General features: G+C 45.8%; 1 protein-coding gene across 1 annotated transcript in view; it reads left to right on the top strand.

Moving 5' to 3' along the window:
• The first annotated feature begins 278 nt into the window (after positions 1–278).
• The window catches only part of GDPD5 (glycerophosphodiester phosphodiesterase domain containing 5), a 358,488-nt gene continuing 347,030 nt past the window's right edge, over positions 279–11,736 (top strand). The window contains exon 1 of the mRNA XM_032796412.2: positions 279–518. The gene's annotated coding sequence lies outside the window, so the exon portion shown is untranslated. The remainder of the gene's footprint in view (positions 519–11,736) is intronic.

Raw genomic sequence — 11,736 nt, 5'->3', positions numbered from 1 at the left:
TTCCTGCCCGGGTTCCCTGCTGGGGGATGGGTGGGGATGTACAACCCAGGCTGTGACCCTTCCCTGCCCGGGTTCCCGCCGGGGCTGGGTGCAGCCAGGGCAGCCCCGCCTCCTGCCCTGTCTGTTCAGCCGGGGGCGGAGTTAGCCGGTTTCATTCCCCCTGAGCTGCGCTCGCCGCTTTACTCCGCAGCTCCCGGCCGAGGGATGGGATCGGGGAGGCTGCGCGGGCAGCGAAGGCGCTGAGCGAGCGGAGCCTGCCGGCTGCAGGGTGCCTCCTCCTACGGGCTCTGCCGCTGTCCGGCGCCGCACCCGGCTCGCGTCCCCCTCCTGGAGAGGCGCCGATCGCAACGCCCAGGCGCCGGGGAGGAAGCGGCAGGTTCCCCGCTTTGCACGGCTCCGAGTCCCCGGAGGAGCTGGGCAAGGCGGGCAGCCCCGGGGAATTCTCGCCGCGCGGCCGGGAGCCGGGGACCGGCCGCTGGAAGTTGCCGGGAGTGGCTCGGAGCTGGTGGCTTCCCCAGGTAAGGGGGAGCCAGCCCAGGGGCGGGGGGAGCAGCCAGCCTGCTGTGCCAGGGGGCGATGGGGGACCCTGCTTCCCCCCCCCCACGCCTCTGCCAAGCCGCTGGGGACGCATCTGGGCGTGTGACCCCCTTTCCCAGCGCCTGGGAGGGCGGGCGTGGAAACACCGGGCGTGTGTGTGTCTCTCTCCTTCCCCCGCGTCCTCTTCCCCGATCCCGGCAGCTCTCTGGGGAGCTAGGTTGGGGGAGGAAGGGAACGGAAAGATTCCCCTGGGGCTCTGTGTGTGGGGTGTTTCCAGAGGAGTCTCCCCTGGATGGGGCGCTCAGCCCTGGGTGGGTGTTCGTGCACCTCTCCTTAATCAGGGACTAGCGAGATGGGCTGCAAGCCCCGCTGGCCGGCAGCTGACTTAACAGAGCAGCCCTGGGAGTTGGTAGGTCAGGCGGGATCCCATGGAGAGGGGTAGGGGTGGGATTTGGAGCCCCTGGCCCGACAGTCGCCCTCCCTCCTTGCTCTCTGCCGTTCCAAAGTTTGGGGCGGTGTCTCCTGTCCACGCTGGCTGCTATGGAGGGGCTGGGCACGAGGGACTTCACGCTGAATGGCGAGTGGCTTGTGTCAGTCCTAATGAGGATGGATGCCAGGGGCACAACTGGAGAGAGGGCACCCGGTCTGGGGTTACAGGCTGGCTCTCACAGGTGCCGGGATATGTAAGGCAGCAGACTGTGATCATTACATTTCATCTGGGTTGCATCCGGCTTTGTTTTTAACGACGTGTTAGGTGTGTGTATATTCACATCAACACTGCTATCGAGATGACAGCATCTGCGCTGCCCTGGCACCCTCCAGACCGTGTGTGGTATTTTTCAGGATAGCGGGTTATCTCATGTCTTGCAATCCTGAGCCAGCAAAATCCCGGAGCCTGAGGTAGATTAATGCAGCCTCATTAGTTTAGTCAGGAGGAACACCCTGGGTCAATGCAGACAATTAGAAACCTCCCCTAGCGTCTTAATAAGTCTGACAGCATGTCTCTGCCTGGTGACACCTTCCAGGGGGTTAGGTTTGTTTTTATTAAAACTCCTTTATTCTTTATTTATATTGCTGGGAGGGGAGGGGGGAAATGTGCAGGGGAATCTATGGCCTTTTGCTGGCTTTGCAAAGAAAGCACCAGAAAAGGTGGAAATTCTGAAAGGGAGTGAAGCAAGAATGAAGGAAGGGGCTTGGGAATGAACGAATGATACATAGTTGGTGAATATTTGTTTTATTTACACCCCCTGCTCTCTCCAACCCACTACAGTTCCTCTGTACTTCTTGGTGAATAGACTTCCAGGCACTGACTCATCTTTGCCTTAGCACTTTCTGGCATTAAAACTACAGAGATTTAGATGTCTTGGACCAGATGGCAAAGCAGGATTTTTCAGTCCTGGAAATCTGTCCTCTTCAGATTTTTGCAACACTTCCTATCTTTAGGAGAAAAGGAATCGTAGAACAAATAACTTGATTTGAAATCATTCCTACATATCCTGCCTGCTTGTGAGTTTTTTCTAGTGGGGAAGAGGAGGAAAGGAAGCATGGATGTAATCTGAAATGCTTTGAAAGGTGCACACTGTTGGGCAGTAAGATGCTGTGTGTGAAACTTTTAAAGATTAGTTCTGATTCTGTTTGTACTGGCTTTTGATTGATAGCTCTACAAAAGAATAATGGGAGCTCATAGAATAGTTCTCTATAATGGCTTGTCTACGTTAGAAAGTTCCACCATGCCTTTACATGGTTAGACTAGTGTGGTCACACTTCAGACCATGTAGACAGTACTGTGTGCAAAAAAACTGCAAATAGGTCTGTTTTGTATTAAAGACCTGTTTGGGATAAGATTAAACACTGTGTGTCTTTATCAGAATAAGTATAATGGTTCTACCTTGCTTTGTGGTTTAGATTCACCACTACCTAAATTACTGGTCTGTAGATAGCATACCTACCAATTAGCATCTAGAGTGTCTAGTCAATGTCAGATTTGGTGTATATTGAGTTGCCTTCCATTTGAATTGCTGGGTATATTGGTCATCTGTTCATACATAACACAATCCATTAACACACCATCTAGTCATTACCCACTTTCCTTGTGGTGGTTCCACGATTTGGGAAGAGGTTGTTATTTTTATCATGTTTTTCACTTGCACTGTCAAGCCTTGAAGTCTGCTTCAAACTGGTAATCAAACAGTAGTAATTCCACTGTAAAAAGTCTCTTTATAAATCAGAAGCCACTTCTTAAATGTGCATATCAGATCAGTTGCAAGGTAGTTAATTTTAAAGTGGGTGTCTTCTTCAAGCTGTGCAAAACACTTCTTTAAAAGAAAAGATTCTTTGCATGTAAAGAAGCAAAATGACAAGGATTTGTCCACTGCCATTCACTGCAGAAGCACAAATTAAATGAATTCTAGACCAATACATTTTATTTGGTGTCTGTTTGCTGATTTCAGCAGCTCGTTCTTTTAAAAGCTTTGAAGTTAGTTTCATTTATATGGGAAATTCTTCCTTTGGACCAGGAAGACTATGATTAGATGCGGTATCCAGGGCTGGCTCCAGGCACCAGCTTAAGCAGGTGCTTGGGGCAGCCACTTTGGAGAGAGGCGGCACGTCCAGCTATTAGTTGGCAATTCTGCGGAGGGTCCCTCACTCCCATTCGGAGTGAAGGACCTCCTGCTGAATTGCCACAGACAGCGATTGCGGCTTTTTTTTTTTTGGCTGCTTGGCGCGGCAAAACCCCTGGAGCTGGCCCTGGCAGTATCCTGCATCTGCTCTGTGGGCCAAGGATTATTTGTTTCTTTCACTTTTTATAAAGTGCCATGCATATTTACCATCCTCTATAAATAACTGTTAGAATTGCCCTAGTTTTTTTTTTTTCTAACTTGTACTGTTGTGTGGATTTGGTTATCCCATCATTATCTTAACTTTCAGGGTAACACTGAACAAGGTAATATTCCCATTAGCAAGTGTCTTGTTCTGTCAGGTAGGTGCTCATTGCTGCTTGAAGTGTGGCCTTTTAAGCAGCAGATGCACCTGCTGGGGATGTTAACCAGACTCTGAATGATTCCTTTATCAATCTTTATCTGCCCCTCCACCCCCGCCCTCAAAAATCTTATCTTTCTCTCCAACAGCTGATGTCCAGCATAGCACATCTGTGCAAGGTGTGGATTGGAATTCAATTTGATGCTAAATGTAGTTAGTGAACCATTATCCCCTCCAAAAGGGTTATAATAATTAGCCCTTTTTTTGTAACTCATTATCCAAAAGAGAGTGTGATTAACTAACTGAGAAGATTTATTAGAGGCTTGTCAGGCACTGCTCATATTTCTCCTTCAGGAGGCTCTGCTGTCTTCCTTTCCCTGCACTGATTTATAATGTCTATGTAACTCTTAGTGGACACTCTTATTTTTCCAAACCAATGCTTTGTTGGTTATGTATGTATATACTGTAGCTTTAAAACTAAGGCTAGCTGGCAGGAACAATCCATCATTTGTTAATGATGTAACAGATCTGTGGTCACTTGGGATTTCAGTGCTGTCACTATGTTGCATGCCACAGCCATACTAAATTACCTGATATCTGCAAGGCTAGAACTCTGATTCTCCTGCTTCAAAAGCAGAGGAGTAACAGGAAAACCTCAGCAGAGTTTAACGGTATAGGGGCTATGCCCAAAGTCGATCTCTTCGATTCTGGTCAGAAGAGGACAGTGCAACACAAATCAGCTAGTTCATTTAAAATGCTAATACCCTGTTCCATAGCACCTTTCATCTTGCTGACATTAAGCCTATTAGAGCATTTCCATTTTTACAGGGGAGGAAAGAGACAGAACTGAAATTCATTGACCTTCTCAAGGTCGCATTGTGAACTAGAGACCACAAGAAATAGAACCCAGCATATCTGATTTCCAGTCTCCTGCTCCAAGCACACTCCCTTCCAGACAGGGTCCTTGTCTATTTGATCTGAATAGTACCAAGTACACACCAATGGTCCCGGACACGTAAAGCGGGGGAAAGGTTTGTGGGGGAATTCTAAATGGCTGTCTGTAGTAACAGGAGATTGTGGTAAATAGTGACTGGAGAAAACTATTGATATCTGGTTTTGCTGTGTTCTTTTTTAAAGCCACTTTCTCTCAGTTCTCTCTCTCCCTCCCCCCCCATTCTGAACCAGGTGCCTTGTGATTTTTTTTATTTTTCATTTTTTATTTTTTGGACTAATAGCCTATCATTGCTTGATACTGTAAAACACGAGCCACTTCATCTCTTTAATATGTGGTTTAAAATATTTTTATGATGTTCCTTCCAAGAAAGACTTTCCAGATAAATGTGCTCTTCTGAAGATATTCAAACTAGGTGTCTCTTGAATTGCTTTGGAGGGGCAATCATAAACCTTTCCACACTAAGGTTTATCTTGGAATGTGTTGTACTTAATCAATACAAGATTGAAGAGGTACCTGGCGGTTGATTTATTTTTGGTCTGCTTTGTCCACTCAGATTTCAATTACATTGTGTATAAGGATGCTTCTGTGTAAGGGTGAATCTTCCACCCTCCTCTCCTCTTGTGTATGTGAAAAATCTGCAAATAATCTCTTGCTTAACTTTGGGGGCACCTGAAGTTTGGGTGCTAAATGCTCAATTGTAGCCATAGCCATGTTGGTCCCAGGATATTAGAAAGACAAGGTGAGTGAGATAATATCTCTTATTAGACCAACTTCTGTTGGTAAGACCTCAAGAGCTTGTGTGTCTGTCTCTTTCTCACACACACCAACAGTAGTTGATTTGATAAGAGAGTGTGCCTCACCTGCCTTGTTTCATTGAATTTAATGGGAATTGAGGGTGCTTGGCAGCTTTTCAGGATCAAGCCTATGACGGTATCTTTTTTTTTTTTTTTTTTTTGAATTGTGATGTGAAGGGGGAAAAAGAAGATCTCCCAACCCTCTCGTGCCCTGCCCTGTGTTCTTTGTGGAGGTGGTACTGAGATGACAGAGCACACCTATTTGGGCAGCGATTCCGCCAATTAGCGCTGTGCCCGCCAATCCCTTGCAGCCATGGCAGAGCCTCACTGAAAGCTATTCTTTAGAAATAGGCAAGTGTGTGCTTGGAAAGATTCGTGCAATATGGCATAATTGAAAGCCCATCGTATTATTTACACTGTAAAGCACTGATCGCCTGCAAGTACGCCATGAGAGCATCCATTGGGGCAAGGGTCGTGCAGGATTGCTAGGTGCCGGCTCGAATTTCAGCTGAAATAACTCTGTCTGCTGTACTCTCTCCCACTTGTACATGTTTTTACATATTCTATTTGTTGCTCTGGTCAGTTTCACTTTAGAGTACTGTTAGGAAGATGACAATGGTGACCTGTCAAGGTAGCGAAACAGTTTGTAGAACAAACTCTGACCTAAAATGAAAAATAACAGCAATTTTTTTCGTTGCGAAACCTTTAATCTGGTCATCGTGCTACTGGCACCTGCTGGCCACTTATAAATATACAACTGTGCCACAGCATGTACCCTTCTCCGCCCCCCCGGCCCAAAGAAATCAAAGCTGAAATTTAAATAACCTTGTTCTTTATGGGTCCCAACTGTGATACACAGTCAGGCAGGATTCTGTAAATCTGCTTTAGATAGGTGGTCTTGCATCCTCATGTAATTCAGGAACATGTACATCAGCATCAAAGCACTAGGCATGAAGGCTACATTTTCCTTTAGGGTCGTGCCCATTCTAAAGTGTCCTGTCTTTTAAATTAACCAGATTAGGTTTTCTAGCTGTTTCCAATTTTAAGCGCTGCGAATGAGGCACATCTAATGAATTAGGTCCTCGGCCACTTCTGCTGTGTTATTAATCTGTGCGATCATGACACTCACATGAATCTAAAACTGCTGGTCTAAAATAAGGCAACCCGTGATGGTGTACTATAACACTGCAATCACAGAAATACAGTTGTCAGAATAACTCCCATACTGAAACCTTAGCGTCCTAAAAAATGGGTTAAAAAAAAAAAATACCAAGCGTGAATTTCTCTAAGTCTTAATTACCTGCTTAGATCTATAAGCGCTACCAATCAGGACTTTATCCCGGCCTGATAGACTCTGGTCTCCCAAAACCTTCCCTGGACCCCCAAGACTCCAACCCTGGATCTTCACCCAAGGAAGTAAGTACTCTTTCCTCACCAGGCCTTCTAAGCTTCCCCCCTGGGTTCCCTGGAAGATACTGGTGATTCAAATCTCCTTGAATTACAAACAGAGCTTCCACCTCTACCCCTCCCCCTTCCCCTCACCCAGAGGAAACCAGATTTCAAAGCTCCTGATCAAACAAAGAGGAAATTTACCTTGTCCCTTCTCCCGCCAATTCCTCGTGAACAGACTCCATTCCCCTTGAGCCTCACAGGGAAAAAATCAACCAGTCTTAAAAAGCAAAACTTTTTTAAAAAAAGAAAAGGAAAAAAAAACACGTAAGAAGGTCTCTGTAATCTAGATGGTAAAAGTATACAGGACTTTCAGCTTGATAGACAACCAGAGAAAAACCCTCCCCCAGCAAAAACAAATTTAAAATACCTCAGCAACTACACATTTGCCAATACAGAAACAATTAAAAGACTAAACGGCCTTCTACTAATACTCCTATTCGCGATAAAATATAGAGACGTATGCAGGAGATTGGAAGAAACTGGTTGCATGTCTAGTCCCTTTCAGGCACCCAGAGAGAACAAAGCAAAACCCAAAAACCACAAACAAAGGCTTTCCTCCACCGAGATTTGAAAGTATCTTGTTTCCTGATTGGTCCTCTGGTCAGGTGTTTTTGGTTCCTTGTTTGTTAACCCTTTACAGGTAAAAGAGACATTAACCCTTAAGTATCTGTTTATGACAACAGTAGATCAGTGTTTTGGTGTGGGAGGGAGAGAAGGGGAAATCTTCTGGTTAAAAGACGAGGAACAAGGAGATCTGGATGTTTGTTTTACTACAATTAATGAGCGGAGCGTAACTTAAAAACCTAAGAGGAGATTCTGTTCTCCGTTTTGACAGACTTACAGTGTGACTTTGCACAAGTCAGTTAGAGGCTTCTTTTGAAAGACTGGCCCTAACTGTGGATGTTGCTTGATACCCCCTCACTCCAAGGTCCTGAGAACCTATGGTCCCACTTGCTTTTTACCTATATACCCGTTTCTCCATTTCACAGATCGGGAAATGGGGATATAATACTTAGAAGTGTTGTGGGGTTTAATGTCTTGTAAAGCATTTTGGGACACTTAGGTGGAAGGAGATACAGAAGTACAAAGGATTTATATTGCTTATCCATCCATCAAAACTTTCTTCCTTCTGCATTAAAATGTTTCCCGCATGCCCCAACTGTTCATCTGTAAACATTATAATGGGCTTATCCAATGCTTTGATCTGTTTTCTTCTGAAAAATAAAGATTGGATATGTTTCTGGTGACAGGAGGGTATGGGTGAGTGACACATCCTCTGAAATCAGGGTCTCTTCTCTATCTCAGCTTTCATGCTTTAACCTAGAAGGAAGCCCTGCCTGGAGAGAAGTTTCTTTAAGGTGTCAAGTCAGTGAGGTTTCAGAAGCAGTTGCCTGGCATGACGGTGATTACCTTTTGTAGGCAAGTGTGGGAATTTCATGTCAATCTATCTACTAATAATTTGCATCTCTTTTGGTTGAGACTCTTTTGGAAGATCCATGATGTTTCACATAGGTAGAGGTGCATCTCTATGTAACCTTTGTGAAACCTAGCGCCAGAGGCCAAAGTCTTCAAATCTGCATGCCTAAAGTGAAGCTGCTGAAGTCACATTTAGGCCCCTGAAACAGAAATGGTCTCATCTTAAAAAGATGCTGAACACCTGCAGTTTCCAGCCTAACTTTAAGCACTAGGTTTGAAAATTTTGGCCAGAAGTTCTCTTTTGGAACCTATCATTTGTCAAGGTGCTGGCTAACTTGGGTTACCTTCTCCAGGTGTAGGTTCTGCCTTACTCAGGTCTGGGTTAAAGTTCTTTCTTTAAGATTTATGATTTAATGACATCCTTCTAACATACTACAGGTAAGACAGCTCTGTGTGTTCAAATATTAACATGCTGGGTGTCAGCTTACAGTGGTGTCTTTTACATTACATTACCTGAAAACGAATTGCTTCTTGGTACATCGCAAGATCATGCATGCTGCACGGATACTTGTTTGCTAAACACAAACTTGTGTGGATAACCAGGAAGAACTCTTGCCGTGCACAGAAAAATAAAAAAAATTAGTGCCACAGGCATTGGAGACTTTTAACTGTATCCATGCACAGCCATTCCTGAAAAGTACAGAGACTGAGACAAGTACAGCTAGAGCCCTGAGTGCATGAAGAAGTGCACTCTTTTTAGCATTTCTATAAATGTAAGTTTGAGGGCCCCTGCAAAAGCACCATGCTCTAGCTTTTTGAACTCGGGGCTGGGGCCAGAGTTATAATCCTGACTCTGCCACCCACCTGAATCACCGTGTGAAGTTAAGCACGCCACTAATCCCCGAATTTTGAGCGCTACTATTTTTGTAGACTTGACCTGAGACACTTGAGGATCTGATATTTCTTTTTTTTTAAAGAGGTGTTCAGCACTTAACTCTAACTGAAGTCAGTGGGTGCCAGGGGGTCCCTAGAACCGTTGAAAATCAGGCACAAGATGACTTGCATTAGGGCATCGGAAATAAGTGGCTACTTCTAAAAACTCTGACTCTTTTTACCCTTCTGTCCTTTTGGTGATAACTTGCCCATCTTTTTAAAGGGATGGTGTATGAAGATTATATTTAAAGTACTGTGGAGGCCTTTGGTAACAGAACATGTCAGTTTGGGTTACATGTAGCCTTAAATTTAATATAGTCAATAAAAAATCACTCCCACTGCTTGAGGGCTGTCAAGGTTTCTTCCCCACTCTGAACTTCAGGATACAAATGTGGGGACCTGCATGGACACTTCTAAGCTTAATTACTAGCTTACATCTGGTAACTCTGCCACCATCCAGAAATTTCAGTGTCTGGAGCACTGCCTGTCCCCCCAAAACTCTCCCCTCCCTGGGTGGCCTTGAGGGACTTCACCAATTCCCTGGTGAACACAGATCCAAACCCCTTGGATCTTAAAACAAGGAAAAGATCAATCAGGTTCTTAAAAAGAAAGGTAAAAATCATCTCTGTAAAATCAGGAAGGAAAATACTTTACAAGGTACTCAAATTCGTATAGCCCAGAGAAACCCCCTCTAACCTTACGTTCAAAGTTACAACAAACAGAAGTAAAATCCTCTCAGCAAAAAAGGTACATTTACAAGTTGAGAAAACAAAATTAAGACTAACATGCCTTGCCTGACTATACTCACAATTTTGAAACACGAGAGACTGATTCAGAAACATTTGGAGAGCCTGGATGGACATCTGGTCCCTCTTAGTCCCAAGAGCGAACAACCCCCTAAACAAAGAGCACAAACAAAGACTTCCCTCCACCAAGATTTGAAAGTATCTTGTCCTCTTACTGGTCCTCTAGTCAGGTGTCAGCCAGGTTTACTGAGCTTCTTAACCCTTTACAGGTAAAAGAGCCATTAACCCTTAACTATCTGTTTATAACAAGGGCATAGGCGCTTTGATGGTGCGGGATGATCATATGGGGAACTGTCCGCCTATCTCAGCCAACCTTGTACATACCCCCATTCCTGTAAATACTGCAGATTTGTGCAGGGGGTCTGTGTTAGGAATCATTGTCCTGCCCGGCTGGAACCTGCTGAGCCTGCAGGAACAAGAATGAGTATGCTTTGCGCTTTCCGCTGAGAGATGGCAAACCAAGGCTTTTCTGTGTGTGATCCTAAAGAACATTGATGTAGCTCTAAGCATTGTAATATCTATTTAAATGTGACACAGTTGTCCTTAATTGACTGTTAATGGGTCTGCCTTAAGCCTGATGTAGGAAAATTAGTTTGTCCCACGCTTGGGAAGCTAATAGCTTGGCGACACTCAAAACTCCAAAGCGCTGCCGCGGGAGCGCTGTGACAGCAGCGCTTTGAAGTGCGAGTGTGGTCGTGGCGCCAGCACTGGGAGAGAGCTCTCCCAGTGCTGCAGGTACTCCACCTCCCCGTGGGGATTAGCTTGCAGCGCTGGGAGCCACGCTCCCAGCGCTGGGACACTGTTTACACTGGCTCTTCACTGCGCTGTCACTTGCTGCGCTCAGGGGTGTGTTTTTTCACACCCCTGAGCGAGAAAGTTGCAGCACTGTAAAGCGCCAGTGTAGCCAAGGCTTAAGACTATAACATTAAGAACAGGAGTACTTGTGGCACCTTAGACTAACAAATTTATTTGAGCATAAGCTTTTGTGGGCTACAGCCCACTTCTTCGGATGCAGCATGTATTCTGCGGATACAGACTAACATGGCTGCTACTCTGAAATATAGCATTAAGGGGATTGCCAGGAAAGGGGTGGGGTGGGGGTAGCATTAGTGGGAAGCTCAGCTCTCTACTACCAGCAGTTGGGTGAGTGCTAATGCTGGACTTTCCCTAGGGGACTAGTTACATCCCTGCCGCCTCCTTTCCCCCTCTTCTCTCCCTTCGTCCCCATACTCTCACTCTGAGGAGAAGCTCACTACTTTTCTTTCATCCCCTCCCAAACCCGGTTATCCAGACAACTGTGAAAGGAGGCCACAGAGTAGCACCTGGATACCTGTTGTCTAACCCCAAATATGGTGATCAGTTAGACTCTGAGCATGTGGGCAAGACCCATCAGCCAGACACCCGGGAAAGAATTCTCTGTCGTAACTCAGGGCTTGGCTACACTCGAAACTTCAAAGCGCTGCCGTGGCAGCGCTTTGAAGTGTGAGTGTGGTCGCAGCAACAGCGCTGGGAGAGAGCTCTCGCAGCGCTGCATGTACTCCACCTCCTCATGGGGATTAGCTTGCAGTGCTGGGAGCCGTGTTCCCAGCGCTGCGGTACTGTTTACACTGGCGCTTTACAGCGTTGTAACTTGCAGCGCTCGGGGGTGTTTTTTTCACACCCCTGAGCGAGAAAGTTGCAGTGCTGTAAAGCGCCAGTGTAGCTAAGGCCTCAGTGCTCTCGCCATGTAGTTTGCCATCCCCAGCAGTTGAGGATTTTTGGTACTGGAGGTTGCTGAGGGGCCACCTGCCATTGTAGGCAGTCCCATCGTACCATCCCTTCCATAAACTTATCAAGCTCAGACTTGAAGCCAGTTAGGTTTTTT

This window comes from Chelonoidis abingdonii, chromosome 1, assembly GCF_003597395.2.
Source record: "Chelonoidis abingdonii isolate Lonesome George chromosome 1, CheloAbing_2.0, whole genome shotgun sequence".
Lineage (NCBI taxonomy): Eukaryota > Metazoa > Chordata > Testudines > Testudinidae > Chelonoidis > Chelonoidis abingdonii.
Note: the sequence above shows the minus strand (reverse complement) of the source record. Positions and strands in the feature narration are given on the sequence as shown.